The sequence below is a fragment of the Rhopilema esculentum genome, chromosome 12 (genome assembly GCF_057945365.1).
Source record: "Rhopilema esculentum isolate cy_ngs chromosome 12, ASM5794536v1, whole genome shotgun sequence".
NCBI lineage: Eukaryota > Metazoa > Cnidaria > Scyphozoa > Rhizostomeae > Rhizostomatidae > Rhopilema > Rhopilema esculentum.
The window spans coordinates 3,683,952-3,701,042 of record NC_142826.1 but is presented as its reverse complement, the minus strand read 5'-3'; the positions used below and the strand labels follow the sequence as shown (position 1 = coordinate 3,701,042).

Genomic DNA, 17,091 nt, shown 5'->3' with positions numbered 1-17,091 from the left:
TTTTTCAAATCGTAGAATACAGTCTTCGGTCGTGTAAAACGAGCCTTCCTAATGCTATTTACCAAGTGTGTTCAAGAAAGGGAAATCATTTAAAAGATTGTGCCTTTGGAAAATTCACAGACTAATCGTTTCAGATTGTAACACAACGTGGTCTGAGCAACACCACTTTGAGAAGCGCACGTCAATCTAGAGTTTGCGATCTTCTTCTATGACAGATGAGATTTTCATCGTTTGATGTGAGGTTTTCATGAAATCACGAGACTGTATCGGTATGTTTAATAAGTTTTCAGTTTTATAAGGTCGTGTTTTTTATCATGATTTGAAAGCATCATCACAGGTTTTTGATGCCAGAAGTTGTTTCTATGATGTCTGCATGTCCCGTAGCATGGCAGATAAATCGAAGCCTCTCGCATTGAAAATGATAGTGTCTGGTTTTTTAAGGTCATTGTTATTTGTGAACATTATCTGCTTTATCTAAACGTTTTTAATGCTTTCGGCAATTTGTCGCGTATGGAATAGCTTCAGGTCCTTCTACTCTTATTTCTTACGAACTAAAATTTATCCAGTTTTATAGAATTTCTTTCTGTTTTGGTATTTGTGGTGGTTTCTTGAACCTCAAAGGCATTTCACGATTTCATTTCTAGTCATGAGCTCACATAACGGTCCTTTGCATTGCATTTCTTGCTGTTTTTCCGACATGTAATGTTTACACTTTTTGTATCAATTTTCTATTATGAAGGAAAGAATTGCCTCATCTGTTTCTCTTTTACCAACATGTGGGGCCACATCTACTGCCAAAATTGCCGGAGCGTTACTGCGAAACTCGTTTTTATAGAACTCCCGCCCCCCGTCCCGTTACACTGTTGCTTTAGCTCAACCATTTAACAGGTAAGACCACTGAAAACTCTATGAATGTATTGAGAAAGAAAATCGTCATTAAACAGGGGAAGTTGTAAAACATTAAGCAGCGATAGTGTATAGAGAAAGTACATTTTTTTCAACATAGAACTGCCTGCATTTCATTTTTCATTCAAGAAATTTTCCCACAAAGTATGCAATATTCTCAAGGAAGATTGCCAGTGGCGGACACCTTGGGGGCTTTTTTTGCTTCTCTCGCCCCTCCCCATCCCCCAATTTTTCGGAGGAAAATTATCTTTTCTTCTAAATTAATGGGAAAATATGACTTCTTCTTATCAAAGCAATAGGCTTACCCCCATAATATTGGACCACGTGCCCATCCCTGAAGATAGCACAAAATCTATTCAATTTGCCGGATACCGTTCGATGTCCGGATTATACCGGTTGAAACATTGGTGGCCAGATCTGCGTTGACTACGAATTTTGTTTAGATGTCGGTCCAAAATGCCGTGTTGATGTTGCCATGGTTATAACCGTGATCTCTCGCTATTGCTAAAGACCTATGTATCTATTGGCTTTGTGAAACGGTCTAGTGGGAATCAGGTCTCATATAGAGGTGGATTTTCAAACAAATTCAAAGTATTGAATAAACTACGGCTGTATAGTTATTGACAATAAGACTTAATTTCGTACAGTTAAAAGTATAGTGTTAAAAGTACCGTTACTCGCTTCTTAAGTAGAAATCCTCTAATTATAATAGTTTAATTACCCTCTACTTCTACAGCTTCAGCATTCAGGCATATTTAACACCACATATAAGACACTTTTCCACAAGATACTTTTTCAAGACCGGGTAAAACCTAATGCTGTATGTTTTCTCACCTTCTGTTACCTAGTGGGAGGAGCGCATTTTAATCCTGAGATTTCACCTGCAGACGCTTTCATTGTGCATTGTGCATAGTGATTATAAAGTCTAACCAACGCTGCAGAAAGATCAGAAACGGAATTAGATGCCGTTTAGTGGGCGGGGTTATAACTGTTACAAAAGTCTGTTGTTGTTATGTAGATCCGTTGTGGGCAGTAATGTCTGAAAGGCGACGTTTGTAAACAAAGTTTTGTGTTAACGAGACCGGGATTGCCTTTTTAGCAATCTGAAAAGGCCTTGAATATGCCTAGTTCAGAAACTGCGTATGCCGTCTACCATATACTAAACCAGTTCATTTTGTTTTCTTCGTTGGTTCTATTGTTTTAGGCATCTCTGTCCGCCATTTTTATATCTGTCCGTCGCCTCGATTCCGATCTCAATGACGCTTACCTTTGTTTTGTACTTATGTAGAATAATAGGCCGATCTTTGCAGAAGTTACTATTCCCTAGAGCTGCCCGCTTACAGATTGGCAAAAGCATACACAAATATCAAGAAAAAGCAAGATTCTTTGCTCCGAAATAACTGCGTAATGATATACTTTTAGAAGCATGTTACTCTGGGGCTATTTCCAATTATTTATAATCAGCTTTGCAAGTATCACATAAGAGGTAGATAGAGGTTGGCAGTCATTAGACATTGATTGATAAATCGGGTCATAAGCGGGTCTTTATAAATCCATCTTGGCCACGCCTTTTAGCTTCCCAGAGCGCAGAAACAGGAGTAACGCCCATTTTCATGAGCGAATATAGATAAATTCTGTCACTTTAAACCTGCTTTAAATCTTTAATAAATGTTAAGTTAAGTAATTGTAAAATTTTATCAAATAGCTTTGAGTGGATGGTTGATACGTTGCGTCGCTGCGTCAGACTTCTTTTACCCATACATCATTTAGGTCTGGTCTTATGGATCAATAGTCAGCTTGATCGATGTACTTTTGACGGTGAACCCGAATAAGCTAGTTTCCAAAGTTAAGAGTATTAAAATCAGTAGCAAGCTTGCTGTAGAGGCGTGGTCTCCTCAAAGCTCTTTCCAAAAGAAAAAGTCTCAGCCCAATTCATTGGATTAAAACACAGATTTTTCTATCAAGTAAGCTTTCGTGAAAATGCCATCGTAACCACTAAAAAGCATAGCGTTGATATATAAAGGCGAGGCTTTGCGCGGATGTGAGTCTTTTAAGAAGAAACTGGAAAGAATGGCTTGGTGAGGGAATTATATTGGCTTTATGAAGAAAGAAATTTTACAGAAGTGGTAAGATCTAGTTTATCTGGTTATGTTTTTGCTTCCGTTCAATTTGCAGTAGGTTCCAGTAAGGATGCTCTTTTGATCTCGCGTATTTCACCTTTATTCAGCAAATGAAGTATTGTTTTTTTAGAATCCGGGTGCATGAAACAATGGACTTTCTTAAGGTTGTTTCAAGATCTTTGTCCAGAGTAGTGTGACATGTTTAAGAGTCAACAGCTAGACAACTAGACCTCATAGAGATTCGATAGTTATCCTGCCCATCTTCTACAATTCACCTCCAAGCTGATAGATTCATAATGATTAACGAACTACGCCAAAACAATAGCATTTCTACAGTATGTCTTTCACGAATCATTTATCAGTCAATTTATTACAAATTTGACGGATTTCGCAAAATTATTGATACTCGGTTATACTCTTTCAACTTCTATTGTCCAAATTCGCGATATTTAAATTTTACGTCATCGGCAACGAATTTGAACTGTAGAGAAACATATGTTCTTTACCTGATAGATAATCTGTTGTCTTTGCTACAACCCGTCCATGGATTTTGTTTCGTAAATTTTGTTAAATGCATCGACATATGCTTAAGTGGCCAATCAATAAACGTGATACGACTCGCGCGTTTTTTTATTGGCTAATGTTTGATTGACAGATTTTTCAAGCCACGTTAGTATCTGTCGACTACTTTCTTCAGGGCAAACTGCAGTACATCTAGCTCACTATCTGTATCCATAGCAGGGCTGGAAAAAATGATTCTTCGGCGTTTCGTTTGTAGCATTTTGAGTGAATGCTAGAGATTATGTGAGAGAATTTCTTATCTCTACATTCAGGTCAGATTATGAAATCTGATAGCATTCCTTGGTCTTAAGGCGACCTGTTTCATGCTCTTCTTCTTTGTTGGGCTTTTAGGTTTTTAGAAGCAATTATCTTGTAATTACATAGCTGTGATTAATAATTTTTGTAGAATTTTGTGATCAGTTTTTTTTTGTCTATGATTGTTATGTGAAGAGAAGAAGAATAACGAACTGAGGCACGGTTTAACCATGGTTTAACAGAACTTAGCTGTTGTCGTCGAGATGTCGTAAAACATCAGTAGAATAATGTGCTTTGAATATTAATCACTTCAAAACTCTCAAAAGAAACGTTAGGCCTGGAGTTGGTAATCATCAGGCGCGTGAGAGCTGGGGGGCTGGAGGGCTGGAGGGCTGGAGGGGGGCTCACTTTTTTGCTAAAGTAGGATATCAATGTTGTGGCATCGAAAATAATGAAGGCCAGACTATCGTTAAAGTTTGCCAATTTCTCTAAAGCTAAAACCAGAGCCACGAAGGCTCCTATCCCCGTAGTCAAATTTGGAAACCAAGTGACCTTCGAACAAGTGCTAGTACGTCCTTGGCTTTGTGTTTGTTTTTTGTCACTTATATTGACATTGTTTATGCTAGACTATGAAACATTGTTTTTGATATTTGACATTTTGACCTTGCAGTAGTAGATTGTACGCATAGGCATGGTCTGGTCGAAGTGCCCATTGGCTTCTTGGCTGATGCTCGAATTGAATTTTCTTGGAATCACCTTGCCATTGTTTTGATTCCATAACCAGGCTCAATGATCTTATTCTTCGAATGATTTGAGGCTCCAGTGTTTTTGGTTTTGTTCTAATTGCAATATTAATTTGTCTGCTGTTACCCATTGTAAATTGTTTTTAGACCTACTAAAACAGTTTTGCGTGACATTTTTATTAGCACGGCTGATAAACTAATAAATTCTGCTCTGTTCTGTTAACATGAAAGAAAATTTTTGAAGAGTTATTGTTCGTTCTACCAATTTTCTACTTATTGTGTGGCATGTTCTAAGGTTCTTATAGTTTGGAAAATCCGAGGGGCAAATCACTCTAAGAAAATCTCGTACACCTTTTGTGAAAATCCTATTGTTTTATCTGAAAATTTCCAGAAATCCTTTTGTTTTAGACAAAATCTCGTACGCAATTTGCAAGAGTGAATCGCCCCTCGGGCAAATCTACCCTCAGCGTTCTTATAAAATGTGCTCTTAGAATAGAGAGTTAGTTGTTGATGATGATGTTCTAGTTGATACAGCGCTTCTTTGCAGATAAATTAAGTCAGTTGCTTTTGAGATTAAATTGAACATAAATAATCCGCAATTGAACGCTAAACTATTATATCTCCCCGAGAGTAAAATGTTATTGCTAGCTGTCATCTTACTTTTAAGCAACCTTATCCACAAAAAAGTGTCCATCCAAACGGCCATCGGTGAAAGGGTTTTTCTGGCCCCAAGCATTGTGGCAATTGTGTAGCATTGGGCAATGCAAGACGGAACATTCTGGTCTAGGACGGTATTGTAGGGTGGATTGCCTCTTGCTACTGTTTTTAGGCATATTGAAAAGAGCCCCCTTCTCTTTTTTCCAAATCGTTAAATCCTTTCCAAATAATCCAGAAAATCGGAAATAATCCTGTTAAGATTTCTTTTCATCAACTTTGGTTCGATAATTTCAAAAAGTAATTGAATTTTTGTATTCAAAAAGATAACGAGATGAATTAAGTAAATGTTTCTTGGTTGGCTTCTTGGCTTATGCTCGAATTGAATTTTCTTGGAATAACCTTGCCATTGTTTTGATTCCACAACCAGGCTCAATGTCCTTATTCTTCGAATGATTTGAGGCTTCAGTGTTTTTGATGTTGTTCTAATTGCAATATTGATTTTTCTGCTGTTACTCATTGTAAATTGTTTCTAAACCTACTAAAACAGTTTTGCATGACATTTTTGTAGCACGGCGTTATTGTTTCTTCTACTAATTTTCCATTTATTGTATGGCATGTTCTAAAGTTCTTATTCTTTGGCAAATCTACCCTCAGTGTTCTTATAAAATGTGCTCTTAGAAAAAGAGTGTTAGTTGTTGATGATGATGTGCTAGTTGATACAGCGCTTCTTTGCAGATGAAATAAGTCAGTTGCTTCTTGAGATTTAATTGAACATAAATAATCCGCAATTGAACGCTAAACTATTATATCTCCCCGAGAGTAAAATTTTATTGCTAGCTGTCATCTTACTTTTAAGCAACCTTATCCACAAACAAGTGTCCATCCGAACGGCCATCGGTGAAAGGGTTTTTGTGGCCCCAAGCATTGTGGCAATTGTGTAGCATTGGGCAATGCAAGACGGAACATTCTGGTCTAGGACGGTACTGTAGGGTGGATTGCCTCTTGCTACTGTTTCTAGGCATATTGAAAAGAGCCCCCCTTCTCTTTTTTCCAAATCGTTAAATCCTTTCCAAATAATCCAGAAAATCTCAAGTAATCCAGTTAGGATTTGTTTTTATCAACTTTGGTTGGATATTTTCAAAAAGTAATTGAATTTTTGTATTCAAAAAGATAACGAGATGAATCAAGTAAATGTTTTCTAGTTTTTTCATGATTGTTTGACTTACATTCGCAAAAATTGAACTTTTATTGGATTGTTATTTTTCTTATCAAAACAGCTTTTTATCAAAGCTTGATTTGTGTTAAAGCTTTTGATGGCGCTGCAAACCTTTCTTGCTATCATTTGCTATCTCGTTTCAAGCACGCCTTAGCGATTCTTATGCTTGAGACTCTGACGTCATAAGTACTGTTGGCCTAACCGCGGGGTACCCAGAAATCGCTTGTTGATCCAAACGCTTTGCACAAACTGTGATGTGTCTCTTGATGACGACAAAGGCAATATTTTGCGTTGTGTCGTCTGAATTTCGATAAATTCATTTTTATCAGATTATTGTTTGACAACAGGTTGGTTGATTCGAATGGTATCACTTCTCTCGAATGACAGTGTGCGAGATAGATAAGAAATTATCAGATTTCAAAGGAAAGAAAGCCTCACACTTGAGACTTCACGTAGACTGATCATTGACGACTAGATATTTTACTTTATTTCACATAAGCACATTAAATTTCCTTTCCATAACGAATATATGTCCAGGTTTCTTATAAACGATTCTTAATGAGAAACCGGACAGACGTCTTTGCAACCACAGTTTATTATTTCTTTACAATTTACAATGTGGCCTTCAAAATTATCCGCACTAGATGTAAATTTCTGCTTACCTTAAGTCATTATCCAACGTTTTTTTCCCGCTTTTACCCAAAGCCATCGCTAGCTATATTGTGCTCAAGAGGAAGGGAGCACAGATCCCATTTGCGGAAAATGCTAGTGAGCTTAACTTGCCTTCAAGTCTGAAGATTTGCAAACGAAGCACTTCTCCATGGCAAATAACCCCTCATTTTCACAATGAAATTATTTTTTAATGAGTTATCATCTGGATTCCACTCGAAGCATAGGGCAGTTCCTTATGAAGATAATAAAATCCAATGCTTTGTATTGCTAAATTCAATTTATATGTTGATGACTTTGTTACATTTTGAGGTCTCAGCTCATCTTTTTGGTGCTTTTCTAATACTACTATTCGGTGTTGATTGAAGTTTTGTGGTGATTTATAATATGGGCCTATGAAACAATATTGAAAATATTAACAAGCGGATGATCAAGAGCTGTACTAATATCTCCTTTGGAACCCTGGATAAGATTTGCTTGCTTTAGCGACCCACTTTAAGATACTCTCTTAGTATCCGCACTTTTGCACCCAATAGTGATTTTGTGTCAGCTACTGTGGTTTCTGTTTTCTGGCAATTGATATTTGTTTTCTGTCATATGTAGCAAAAGCAATATGTTGAATGTTCGTTCAGTGTACACTAGGCTGCAGATTCTCCGTTGTGCACTAGGCATTATAACATATTAAACTATACTATCGCTATTTTCTTGCATGCCTTGTTATCGTATCTTACATTATGTTATCTTACATTATGTTGTATTTTCATTTTATTGAATCTTATATATTATATTATTTTGTTATTTTATGTTGTGAAATGCTCGTGACCTTTTTTATCACGTCAAGAGATTCTAGGAAAACAAAATTCCTTGACCATTTGTTAGTTAAGCTATTTGTTAGTTGAACTATTTACTTTACCTTGGAAGCACGTTTAAAAAGTCTATTGCCTAAGAAATTTAAGAAACATTTAAGAAACTTTTAATAGCAAAATGGCCAGAAAATTTAAGAAACTGCCTACCAGCACCGGAACCTTAGTTTCTTATCAAAAAATACATCATTGGCGGACAGCTCAAAATAACGAACAAATCTAAATTACGGACGGCTCAAAATAACTGACAACGGACAATCCTAGATGTTTTTTTCCTGCGGTCAAAGCCTAGAAAAAAAAGGCCCCAGACATTTTCAACTGAAATCTCCAGACATGTTGTTGATTTGTGTTTATTTTGCTTGGAGTTTTTTTTCTTAAAGAATAATTTTTCTTGGGATTACTGCGTATTGCTACAAGCTGCATTAAAGCTCCAGAATGTACACGCATGATGCCATGTTTAAAATAGAAGGGATTTCGATGTTGATTTCTAGATAATGAAAGATAAATTAAATGATGGATATTGTTGGGCAAAATCGAGACATCCAGACAATGCCTGTCCTTAATATTTCACGTAGAAAAGCCTTACCTATTCGATACGTAGGTGAAAATCCCACCAAAATAAGCAACAACTGTGATTGTGTACTGCGATATTCATGGGGTAAGCTCACCCTTATAACATTATAACAATTGTATTTCCTTTAACAAACGTACTTCAACATTAATATCAAACCTTTAAATACTGTTAAGCGTTCTGCTTTTGCATCTTCTCTGACCTTGTTACGTGAATGATATAAATGTTTGTGTCAACTTTTTTTACTATTTATAATTTCTTATTCCGTAGTATTATTTCTAGCATTAAGAAGTGCTGTGTGGCTTCTCTTTATAAATTCTTTTTGTAAAGCAATGCATGGCGGGACCAGTGAACCCTTCCCTGACAGTTACGAAAGCTATTATTTTCTTATTTTTATTCCATTTGTTTACTGATTTTATCGTATAAAGAACTAAAACCTCTACAATCTATGGCTCCCGTCAACTTCCAGTGCTTAAACTTCCATGCTTTCTGTAGCTGTATTTTTGATTAGGTTTAATGAAATGTTTATCTGCAGTAAATCTTAAATAAACTCGCCTTAGTTGTTATAACGACTTAAACCAAGGCAACATGGTCTAATGAATAGTTTTCAAAGTGAAAAACTGCATGAAGAAAAAAGGTTAACTTTGGAAGAAGTGATGAAAGAAAGTAGTTAATTAGAATTATTTATATTAAGTTGCTGTCTGGCTTTATTTTCATTGACTGATGTGTCATCGAGAAAATTCCTTTTGATGTAATTAAGATGTTTGACAAGCAGAAGTCCTTTTTGACTTGTTTGTGTGACGAATCAATCGAAAGAATTGGCGGGAGATGAAGCAAGGCACACCCATGAAGAGATAACGCTGATATGCAAAAGTTTATAAAGAGAATGTGCATCTGTCACCAAATGCCACCGTCTTTGAGTTTTTCTTCTTTATTGAATTCGGTTTGCTAATTTATCTGGCTTGCATGTGGTTTTTGAATTCTTTGCTACAATACAAACCGCCTTGGGTTATTGGTTTGTTAGCGAAATTTACTTGATACCATTGCCATGGTGACGCGTATATCGCTGATCAAAACTCATGCATAATTAAATGCTTGTTATTGGTATAAGAACAAATTCGCTTGCAATTGCGCACAGTTTTTCCTGGAATCGATAATGCGAGGGCGGTTTCAATAAGCTGTGATCTTTGGTGAGTAATCAAGGATTATGACCACAAAAAGTAACGAAACATCTCCATTAAATTTTCATAGTTTTTCACATTATTTATATATAATTTATCTTATCGATGTATTGTTCCACCATCATATTAAATTCATTTTTGTGATATTTTCTTCTTTACAATCAATTATTATCATTTCTTTGCTCATGTTTCCTTTACTTAGAAAGAAACGTTTCTTTGGAATTTCTCAATTAGTTTGGTTAACTAACATTTGATATGCTAGTATTGCAATTCGACTCTCCGATCCCCAAGTTCTTTGATTTTAGGCTGAGTTGTATTTTAAATTTATGAGCGTATCACGTTCACGAGGTCTCCTCGATTTTTGAAAAAACAGTACTTTTAAACAGAGCATTTTCTAAAAGAATTTGAATTTATATTCGAATATTGAATTTCAGAACCTTATAACTGTAGTCTGCAGTATCATTTGATATACTAATTAGAATATGACCGTTACTTTTAGTTGTAGTGTTTTTTAGTCTAGTCTTAGAATCAATCTGGATCCATCAGTATACCCAAATCGAATCCTTTTGATTTTAAAACAAGCGGCCAGTGCTTTGTCCGATGTACCAGAGTCCAGGTGGAAAAGTGGGATCAACTGTTCAACTTGATTCCCTCTTGATGCTATGTTCCCAGGAGTAGCAACGTAATAATCATCCCTATCATTAGAATCGTCATAGCTTCATCATAATAATCATGATCATTATTATTTTCAGAATTTTCATAGTCATATGCATAATTACAACTATCGTCAATGCTTATATCGTTATTGCTATCATGATCACAATTTATATCGTTATCATTAATTATCAATCATCATTTCTGATCCATTTGTCACCTATAACGACGAATTCTGATCGCAGAAATTTTCCTAATCACTCTCATCGAGTTTTTTGAATGATTTCTTGATAGGAAAGTAGGAAAGCTGAACTTTTATTTCGTCCTTCTATTTTGCACTGGACTGATTTCCGTCAATGCATAGCTATCGTTTTTATAATCATCGTACGACTGTCCTCAAGATTATCTAACTAAGTATAATATATGACCCATTGTATGATTTAAACAAAATATACGAGATAACGTTGTCTAGAAAGCTTATCCTAGCAAATAAATGTCATTCGTATCATCTTGCTTCACGATTCCAAACACCTGTTTAAATGAGAGATTGATTGAAGTGAAATGACATGATGATTGAGTAAGATACTTCCTTGAAGAATTCCTTGCAAAGCTGATGACGGATCTTCTGCAAGGCCTTAATTTGCACATTGAAAGCACTACGCTCTTCGTGTTTTTTCATGTTTGAATGTTCTTGAGCAACGACTAGATGCCTTTGCTAGAATTTCGAAATATTTACCCAGTTTATGGCATTTAGCAAAGGCTCAGGTTTGATCGAAAGGTCGCTTTCTCTCGAAAGGTTCATGCACAAATCGATTCATTTAGATTCAATGCACTGCAGTCAATCATCAGGGTCGATGTTGCTGTTAGGGAATTGCTTCGTCAGACGCAATTTTGCCGGCCAAGTGACGCCGGAAAACAGAGGCGCAGGGGAGCTGCTGCGCCTTTGCCTGGATAAATTAAGCTATTTGCTTTTTACCTTGCTTTTTGTTGGCCCATTTTTCTTGGTGCTTCCCCCCCCTCCGCCCCCTGCCCTGCTGCGCTTCTAGCGTTTCTGTCGTTTGCCTGTTGGATACAAGCTTTCAATCTAAAGATAAGCGGCATTTCTTATTTCGACATACCGCTCTTATTCAACTAAGAATATTCATCTATTCAGTACACAGCTATCGTTTAAAAGCGGCGCAATATTTTTAATAACGCCCACCACTTTTCTTAAGTTAGGTGTGGAATTAAGGCGGGTCGTTCCTAAAAATGACCAATTAAAAATTCGTGGTTTGGGAGTACTCTTTGCCGTGCTTATGGGAGTGTGTATAAAATGACGATCCGTTATCCGTTGCAAAGACGGGGAATTTTAGCCAATTAGAAAAACTTATGCGACGCATTTTCAAGCCTGTCGGCATATAAAAGATGACTCGCCCACTTTGTCAGCAATTGAGGTCTGGGCACTACTCTTGCGGCTCACGACTGCGCGCGTTTTATTTGTAATAATAAGTGTTAAAGTATTTTTAAAAGTTGATATATGCCCAATCTTCTCCTTCAGTAAGAATCTTTTGTCTTTTCACTGATCCCATATCTGCTAAGGTATTTGCACAACTCTCATTGCTTGTGAAGTTTCCCTGTGCCGATTTTAATCTTCTTGGGTGAATTTGAAAAGCAATCTGTTACAAATCCTGGAATTCACATAAAATTGGATGAGACAATTGATTTTGATTGTAAAGCAAAGAAAGATTTGCCGGCAGCTTTCCGACAAGATGCCGCGTACTCGTTAGGTTTTAGGCAACATTTGCCCGTATCTCCATAAGGAAGCAGTAAACTTCTAGCTTTCTTGAATAACCTGAGCACAGTAAACTGCTATGTGTATCAACCCTTGCCCATAGCGTTTCTCCGTCATTTATCAGAAGAAGACATGAAATTATACTGTCTGGGTGTCATAAGAAAATTATCGCTGTTGTTTTGAATTCGGGGCGAATGCAGCTCTAATGATTCGGTATTCTTTTGCAATCCTGAGAAAACCCTCGAGGTTATAACAAAAAGAGCCACTGATGCCTTTTGTACCAGTTAAGATAATGAATCACATTCAACCCTGTACGTGTGAATTTTTTCTCGTAATTGTCGCGCGAACATGGATGTTAATATTCCAAATAGCAGTCAGGCCATTTTTTGATCAGTATCCGTAACGATCTATTTACAAAGCATCTAGCTAATGCGGCGGTTTACTTTCATTCATAATGACTTCTCTTAAGCTCATCTGATATTATGAGGCTTAGAACCGAGCAAATGAAATACTTAATAACTCTAGGATTTTGTTTGAAAGCATTCAAGAGATGAGTCAAAAATTGTTACAGCTTTTGCATGTATATCGTGAGCGTGTTTTCATCTTGTGAGAAGTTGGTAGCTGCTGGAGAACAGGTTTGGTAGTTGCCTATTATGTTATTATTCTTCTTACCAAACCAGATAATTTTTGCGCCAAGTTGCACAATGCCACTGCTTTAAAGTTCCAAACAAACTTACGTTTTCATAGTTCTAAATTGTGTTGCTCTTTCGATAATTGTTGTAACTTTCTGCGACAAATTGGCAATTGAATTCTGTGTAATTGCCTTCAATTTACGAAAATTTCATATATATCAAGAAGTAAGTGTAATTCCCAACGAATTCTTTCTCTGAGAACATATTTGACTTTCTTTTACCGCGTATTTTCAACTGAGTGCAACCAACAAAAAATTGTAACGACCACAGTCTTTTGTTTTTCTAATTCTCCGTTATTCTGTTTTGATCTTGTGTGTACGTGCGATTTCTTAGGGCTACACTCTTTTAAATTAAGAGTGTAGTAACCAGTAAATTTAAGTCCAGGCTGGCTGTTATTAATCTTTTCGAAAATCTGAGGCTAGATTGTTCTTAATTTGTTCTTAAATTAAGAGGGTGTAAGCAGTACTATTGCTAGCTTCTTCGCTCTAGGGAGGTGTTCAGGCCTCATTTGCCAACAAAGTGAGTGAGACAGCCTTAACTTGCTGACAAATTGGAATATTCACCGAAAAAGCACCCACACATGGCTGGAAGTCGTCGTTTTTTAAATAAAACGTTTTTCAAATTTGCATTTTACAGTAATCTGTTCTTAACTTTTGACCAATTTTGAGGCTTCTTATAAAATTGTTCTTATAACCACATTGACTTGACCGGAAATAGCTTTATAGGCCAGAGACTGGGGAGAGACGGTTTCTTAGAAGGGGACTTGTAAGGGGACTGGGCTCGTTGCCCCTTCCAGATTTATTCCATTGAAATTCGTATTGCATTTGACGCAAATTTTCGAACATATTCTAGCAGTTAAAAGAGATTCACTGGCATTTTAAACAATACCGAAGTATGAAATTTTTTAAAAAAATCTATATTGGCCTCCTCAAAGTTTGAATCTGTGACGGTCGACATGCGTTTCCTGGTTTCAAATAAAACCTATTTTTACGCGACTTCCAGTTGATTTTAGCTGTAGATCTACTCCTCATTCTAGTTTTTTTTCAAATTTCAAACTAGTTATAGTGCAGGAAGTTTTTCAAAACTCTCATTTTTTTCTTATATATCTATTTATATCTTTGTATCTTGAAGTATTATATCTATAAATAAATTTGGTACACATTTCTTACTCGATGTCTGTGGTCATATGTCGGACACGTTGCTATGGATATTGTTTCCTTGAAACCATTGTTTATCGTCTTCGGGAAATTATCTGTTTTTTCTAGTCCTAATGAGTTCAATGATATTAATGCAGCACTGTAGAAGAAAAACAAGCCAAGGTCAAGATATAAAAAAACAATTAATCCTCCCAGGAAAACCGTAATGCTCATTTCAGTTTAACGCCAAACAAAATGAGCTTTTCTCTTTGAAAATATTTTGCCATGTCAATATTTAGTTCATTTCGGCCCCCCTTCACGGTGGCCCATTGTCATCATTTCTACCATAATCATCAAAATCATGGCCGAACTGATGTGGTATTCATGGGCTCCTTGATATGATACTCCGGCGAAAAGTGAGGGGGCTAGAGCCCCCAAAGCTCCCCTCCCCAACTCCCCGGCTCTGGCGTGCTAGTGGGATGCTTCCTTTTACATTGGCATAGAGACAATCTCCCGAAAGAATTCTTGGCATTAATGACAAGTAAACCTTGATATATTTGTAGTTTTTAAAATCAACATACGAAGATACAATTTGTTAAGAAATCAGACAAAAGTAAAGACAGTTGTCCCGCCTCGTTGTAGCCCTCCCCTCCCCTCCTCTTTGCCACGCCACTAAATACCATCATAAATGCTAAACATAATTATCATCAACATATGCATCATTTTTTAATAGTGATTATCTTAGCCTCGCGCTGCAAGTTTCTTAAGCCTGCAGTTTGTCGTTTAGAATTAAAATATATAAAATATTAAATTACTCAAAGGGGCCCAATTAATCAGCTTTGGAACGGCCTAAGTTTCTGACTGTGGCTTTATAAATCCTCTGGTATTGTTAAAGCTGATTTTCCCCTCTTTGTGACCGGTTTTCAATGTCAATAAATCAGTGCAACCGCCAACCTACACTAACGCCAATCTTTTCATTAACGCCCGCTTACGCCAAACCACCCCTTACGCCAATGCCAACTCAAACGTCACCACTAGAGCGCCAGCACAACTGTCTGAAAAGCAAAATCACTTTGAATGTCACGACATGGAACCTTGCCAATATGAGATCAGACGTGACTTTTTAGACAGAAATTTGTTACATTCTCATTGAAATCTCAAGCAAACACAATCACTGTATATTCTAAGCAACTTCGAACTATTAGTTTTGTTTGTGAAATTAACTTGCTGTAAAATGCAGAGTTTTTACCTCCGAAACATGACGCTCTCCTGTTTAATTATTCAAAAGAGACGACTTGTTTTTCCGTTTTACCGTGAATCAGTGTTCGTATCTACGTAGCAGCAGACAGTTAGTTATTTCCGTTAAAAGTTTATGGGAATGTGTTGAAAATAGGGAGCAACAAGCACTCAGTACTCAGTACTAGTCCGTGATGCAGTCACGAAGTGGGTTGCAATAGTCTCCACAAACTGCGAAACTAAACCAAGGTTTCTGCAAAATTTGGTTCCGTAGCGTGATCGAGGTCTTAGAAGATTTCCTGTTGAGTAGGTTGCTATGTATTTTTATTTTTATTTTTATTCATTTTGTTACATTTGTTATCTCGTTCATAGAAATGAGCAGTATATTGCAAAGTGTACACGTTTTAAGCTTGGTGCGACGAATTGAATTTCTAGGCATAATGAATTCTCCAAGGTCTTGGTATATCGGTAAGCGAGATGGAATCGTAAAATTTTTGGGTCAGAACCCAGGTTGGAATTGAATTCGTATCTGTTGCACCAGAGGTTTTTCAATAAAGACTTGACGTAAAGTCTCTTATTTATTGGCAAGCTTCTGCCCCGGTGAACCGGTTCCTAACCGCCTCCCAGACAATAAGCCCCTAACCAGTCAAAACGATAATATTTTTCGTACATCGCATGTCTTAATTCCTCGAGCTTAACCCTATTTTAAAAATCCAAGTCAACTTTTTTCTGATCACTATTCCATTTTTCTTAGAATACTATTCACCTTATTTGTTTTGTTGTCACTAAGAGTAGTGAAGGTGCCAATACATCTTGTCGGAAGTACGAGAACGTCACGGTCGATGCCATGATATTACAACTGCTTACGTCATAGCAAAAATTTCTATACCGCTATTTGAAACAAGTACAGTTATTGCAAGTTCTAACTACCGTTCTATTTCTTGCAAATGGTTTGTCATTAGTTTTGCCGCAAAGATTGTTCTGTCCTTTTTCGTACAAGCCCATTATATCTATCAAATATACCGACGGCTTTTATTCACCGAGGGTCCCTAAAAGCAGCTAAATGACGATCTTGGTAAGAAATTACATCGCTTTGAATCTAGATATTTTTGTCAGCTTTTCACCTTCCTTGTTTGATGATGCACTGTTTTATTTATGGAGTTTTAATTAGGCAAAACACAAAAAGAGTTTTTACTTGGTGGTTGCAAGGAGAACTTTGGAGGGGAGAAGATTTTTTCCTGCCAAAGGTCACTAAAATTAGCACCACAGAATTCATATCCTTTTGGGAAAAATTTTGAATTGATACTTCTATTTGTGTTTTTGTTGAGATATTAGCTCATATTTACAGCCATGCCCATGTCACTTTCCAAAAGTCAAGATTCACTTGGAATCTCCCCCTTTAACCCATCCCCCCTCCTAGGAAGTAGTCTTTGGAACTGAAAGAATGGTGCAAAATCATTTTTAGTTGGTTGTTCCGTTGTATCATTGCTGACCAAACACTGTCTATTTCGTATACATCCAGTCTCGATATGTTTGGCTGATCCAATAAATTTAAAAAAAACACCGTCTTATATGTATAGCCTTACAAGGCTTCGTCATTTGCAATTTCAGATTATGCGTAGCAAAATGTTGAACGTTGTCTTTGCAAAGATTGTCGTTTTCTTTGTATTTTTGTGGCAATGTATGGTCAAAACCCAGCAAACTTTTTCTTCTACGACCAAATCAATTTTCAACAGCCAAGGGTTTTGAAAAAATGGCTGGAATTCGGGTATTTAGCCGTCAAAACGGTCAAATGGCAACCCAGCACAACAGTAAAGAGAACCATTGTTATTAAGTACTAAATTGATAATTAGTTTACTA

General features: G+C 36.7%; 1 protein-coding gene across 6 annotated transcripts in view; it reads left to right on the top strand.

Moving 5' to 3' along the window:
• The window catches only part of LOC135681686 (SUMO-activating enzyme subunit 1), a 39,043-nt gene that overhangs the window by 19,581 nt on the left and 2,371 nt on the right, over positions 1-17,091 (top strand). For 2 of the 6 annotated variants that reach the window (XR_010515629.2, XR_016144487.1), the window contains exon 10: positions 16-269. The exons of 2 other annotated variants lie outside the window; for them this stretch is intronic. The gene's annotated coding sequence lies outside the window, so the exon portion shown is untranslated. Of the gene's footprint in view, positions 1-15; positions 3,033-17,091 lie in introns of all 6 variants that reach the window. 2 more of the 6 variants (XR_016144485.1, XR_016144486.1) reach the window with 1 other exon arrangement.